The sequence below is a fragment of the Bison bison genome, unplaced genomic scaffold (genome assembly GCF_000754665.1).
Source record: "Bison bison bison isolate TAMUID 2011002044 unplaced genomic scaffold, Bison_UMD1.0 scf7180017864216, whole genome shotgun sequence".
Classification (NCBI taxonomy): domain Eukaryota; kingdom Metazoa; phylum Chordata; class Mammalia; order Artiodactyla; family Bovidae; genus Bison; species Bison bison.
In genome coordinates this window covers 877,394-882,649 of record NW_011494788.1, presented here as the reverse complement: position 1 = coordinate 882,649, position 5,256 = coordinate 877,394, and positions in this window count along the sequence as shown.

Sequence of the window (5,256 nt, the reverse complement as noted above, 5' to 3'; positions counted from 1 at the left end):
GAACAAACAGTTCTGTCACATCCCCAAATTCCTGTGTGCCCATTCGTAGTCAACTGTCGATGTCTCCTCCCCACACCCAAGCTCTGGCAGCCACTCTTCTGCTTTCTGTTTCTACAGTTTTGCCTTTTTCACAATATCATTCACTGGAGCTTCTCTCACTTAACATAGTTCATTCATGTGATTTCCCATATCCAGAGTTTTCATTTCTTTTTACTGCTGAGTAGTGTTCTTTGAATAGGTGGACCCCAGTGTGCTTATCTACTCACTACTTAGGAGATATTTGAGTGGCTCAGATGGTAAAGCATCTGTCTACAAGGCGGGAGACCCAAGTTCAACCCCTGGGTCGGGATGATCTCCTGGAGAAGGAAATGGCAACCCACTCCAGTATTCTTGCCTGGAAAATCCCATGGACAGAGGAGCCTGGAGGGTTACAGTCCATGGGGTTGCAAAGAGTCAGACACGACTGAGCAACTTCACTTTCTTTGGCTTTGACAATTATGAATAAAGTTACTATAAAGATCTGGGTACAGATCTTTGTGAGGACATAATTTTCATTTTTCTTGGGTAAATGCATAAGAGTGGGATTGCTGGGTTGTGTGGTAAGTATATACTAAACTTTATAAGATGCTATCAGAATATTTATCAAAGTAACTTTAACATTTTACATTCCCATAACCAATGTATGATAGCCACAGTTGTTCCACATCACATTCTCATCAGTATTTGTTGTTTTTGGCTTTGTTTTGCTTTGGCATTAGCCATACAAGTGGGGATCTCATTGTGGTTTAATTTTTGTTGTTGTTCAGTTGCTTAATCGTGTCTGACTCCTTGCAATCCCATGAACTGCAGCCTGCCAGGCTCCCTCTGTCCTCCACTATCTCCCCGAATTTGCTCAAATTCATGTCTGTTGAGTCAGTGATACTACCTAACCATCTCATCCTCTGCCACCCCCTTCTCCTTTTGCCTTCAATCTTTGTCATCATCAGGGACTTTTCCAATGAGTTGGCTCTTCAGATCAGGTGGCCAAAGTATTTGTGCTTCAGCTTCAAAAACAGACCTTCCAATGAATATTCAGGGTTTTAATCAGCAATTCTCTAATGACTGATTATGTTGAACATTTTTTATGTGCTTATTTGCCATCTGTATATAAGTTCTGCAGAAGTGTCTGTTCAAATATTTTGCCCATTTTTCTACTGGGTTATTTGTTTCCACAATTATTTTTAATGTCCCTGATTGCCTTTCTCTAGCTATGACTAAGACATTTAGCTGTTCCTCCATTACAATAATCAAATTTTATTTTCCCTATCATCAAATATCCTTCTAGGTCCGTTTTACTTCCAAATAAGCTTAAAAGGTATTGTAATCTAGTAAGAAAAGAAAATGAGTGCTAGTAACAGTATTCCAGTGGCTCAGAGATGCTACACTTAGTGATGAAAATGCAAATCAGGAAGAATACGACTGTCTACAGAAGTTTTGAATGAGAAGGTAGCTGAGGTGCAAGGTCCCAGGCCAGAATCTACAACTCAATGACACACACTCAGATCAAGACCTGAAATTACTTCACATGGCCAGAGAAAAATTAAAGTGAAGATTTCTGAACCAAATCATTAATGGATTAAAAGTATAAATGAAGCTGTTCATAGGAGAAGAAAATTTTATTGAAAAGTAGGTCTAAATATCAGGGGAATGGAAATGAAATATAAAAGAGGAAGCAAAAATCCATGTAGAATTTAATTTCATTTTAGAGCTATTGTCGCTTAGGAATAATACTACTTTTTCCAAAAATCACATTTTCAAGGACACTTATATAAAGGTATTGTGATGACAGAAGATGACATAGTTTGAAAAGGACATAGTTTGGAATACTAAAGATAATACAAAACTAGGGAAATAATTGTTGATTTAAAACACTCTTACATAATTGGAACCAATTCATTTCTTAAAAGCGCTTTCCTGGTGGCTCAGTTGGTAAAGAATCTGCCTCCAGTGCGGGAGAATTGGGTTTGATCCCTGGGATAGGAAGATTACCTGGAGTAGGAAATGGCAACTCACTCCAGAATTCTTGCCTAGAGAATTCCACGGACAGAGGAGCTTGGCGGGTGCTATAAAGACCTTTGCAACACTGCCACTCTCCCCTCTTTTTTAAAAGGGTAAAATCAAGTGGAACATCATTTCAAAAACTTTGAGAACAATAAAGTTAGATTGATCTTTAAATATTCCAAGCACACACAGGGAAGGTACCATTCTCTGGCTTGTAAAGATTTGCATTTTCTGCAGTTCACTGAACAGGCGAATGTCAAAGGAGATCTCAGCTCTTAGTGTCCACAGTTTATGTTATAAAATGTGAAAGAAGCTGTGAGCTTCCCTTAAAAAACAAAACAGAACACAGTACCTACAAAGCCCTCTTCCTCTGTACTCATTCAACACCTGTTTAATGTTTTTTCCTTCTGGTTTGTGAGTCCTGATCCATGAATTACATTTAACCTTTGGTGAGCTGGGCAGGAGGTTCAAGCTTGGGAGTAACAAGCCAATGAATTCAGCCAACAACTTGTTTGGAATGAACCCTTTCACAGTCAAACATTGAGATGAGACTCATTCCTGGATAACCCCTTAACCTCAGGTACAAAGCAAATTGTACCCAGACTCCTGACCCACAGAAACTGTGGAATAATAAACGTGTTATTCTAAGCTAAATTTGAGGTAATTTGTTACATAGCAATAGATAGTCCGTATGAATATATCAGTGCTTTCAAAAGTGTTGTTTAGTTGGACATTATTCTCATAGTTCAGTTCAGTCCCTCAGTCGTGTCCAACTCTTTGTGACCCCATGGACTGCAGCATACCAGGCCTCCCTGTGCATCACAAACTCCTGGGGCTTACTCAAACTCATGTCCATAGAGTCAGTGATGCCATCCAGCCATCTCATCCTCTGTCATCCCCTTCTCCTCCTGCTCTCAATCTTTCCCAGCATCAGGGTCTCTTAAAATGAGTCAGTTCTTTGCATCAGGTGGCCAAAGTATTGGAGTTTCAGTTTCAGCATCAGTCCTTCCAATGAGTATTCAGGACTGATTTCCTTTAGGATGGACTGGTTGACTCTCCTTGCAGTCCAAGGGACTGTCAAGAGTCTTCTCTAACACCACAGTTCAAAAGCATCAATTCTTTGGTGCTCAGCTTTCTTTATACTCCAACTCTCACATCCATACATGATTATGGAAAAACCACAGCCGTCCTCCAGGTAAGATTGGGTATCACACTGCAGAAGAGCTAATGGGGTGGGAGACATTGATGTGACCATCTTTGGAAAATTTCACGTGACACAAAGGGGCAGATACATTCATGAATGAAAGTCTCCTCCCAGGTTATTAAAGCAAAGTGAAAAATGCCCAAGGATAAGACTAGGACAGCCCTGAGACAAAAAAAAAAAACCAACAGAGGAGAAGCTGCAGCTGAGCCTCTCTGAGCACGGCAGGCAGTGAGGAAAGAAAGAGGCTTAAAAAGCCCTGGGATTGATTTGCACTGTCAATTCTTAGCATAAGGCAGAGAGGGAGTGGATAATGAGGAAGCCCTGTTCAATGCCAAACGTGTTCACATTAAGTCCTCACAACCACTTGAAGGTAAGGGGAATTATTACCCACATTGTACAGGTGCAGGAAACCACACTTTAGTGAGTTGTAAAATGAGGACTTGAAACCAGATTTGGGGCCCAAAGTTCAGTGTGCTTTTACTACCATGCCATCAAGTGAATGTTCCTCACTACAGAGAGAAGGTAGCTAACTGACACTTTTGTTTCCACCTTGAAGGCAATTCTTTAGTTCCTTTAAGGAGATGTCACCACTGTTATGGGAACTGGGAAACACTTGGATCTCAAGATGATTTCAGTTCAGTTCAGTTCAGTTCAATTCAGTCGCTCAGTCGTGTCTAACTCTGTGACCCCATAAATTGCAGCACGCCAGGCCTCCCTGTCCATCACCAACTCCCAGAGTTCTCTCAAACTCATGTCCATCGAGTCAGTGATGCCATCCAGCCATCTCATCCTCTGTCGTCACCTTCTCCTCCTGCCCTTAATCCCTCCCAGCATCAGTCTTTTCCAATGAGTCAGCTCTTCGCATGAGGTGGCCAAAGTACTGGAGTTTCAGCTTTAGCATCAGTCCTTCCCATGAACACCCAGGACTGATCTCCTTTAGAATGGACTGTTTGGATCCCCTTGCAGTCCAAGGGACTCTCAAGAGTCTTCTCCAACACCACAAGTTCAAAAGCATCAATTCTTCAGGGATCCGCTTTCTTTATAGTCCAACTCTCACATCCATACATGACCACTGGAAAAACCATAGCCTTGACTAAATGGATCTTTGTTGGCAAAGTAATGTCTCTGCTTTTGACTATGCTATCTAGGTTGGTCATAACTTTCCTTCCAAGGAGTAAGCGTCTTTTAATTTCATGGCTGCAATCACCATCTACAGTGATTTTGGAGCCCCCAAAACTAAAGTCTGCCACTGTTTCCCCATCTATTTCCCATGAAGTGATGGGACCAGATGCCATGATCTTAGTTTTCAGGATGATTTAGACAAGCCCAAATTCCAGAGATATAGACAAGCTATTCAACGTACATTCTGAACTCTTAAGCATGATGGCAGGCCACTTTTTATCTCCTGAAATGTCTGTAGAGAAAATGGTGAGTTGCTGGTGATCAGATAGTACTTATCTAATAAGTAACGATGTGACTGACAAATATTTATAGAAACTGAAAATACACTATCATTTAAATGATGTGATTGAGGCATACTAATTTAACCTTGACCTCGGGTGTGCGGTAGCTCCTCTCAGCCGCCGTCCCTGACCTCGGATGTGGGGTAGCTCCTCTCGGCTGCCGCCCCTGATCTCGGTTTTAGAAAAGGCAGAGGAACCAGAGATCAAATTGCCAACATCCGCTGGATCATCAAAAAAGCAAGAGAGTTCCAGAAAAAACATCTATTTCTGCTTTATTGACTATGCCAAAGCTTTTGACTGTGTGGATCACAATAAACTGTGGAAAATTCTGAAAGAGATGGGAATGCCAGACCACCTGACCTGCCTCTTGAGAAACCTATATGCAGGTCAGGAAGCAACAGTTAGAACTGGCCATGGAACAACAGACTGTTTCTGAATTGGGAAAGGAGTATGTCAAGGCTGTATATTGTCACCCTGCTTATTTAACTTATATGCAGAGTACATCATGAGAAAAACTGGGCTGGAAGAAGCACAAGCTGGAATCAAGAT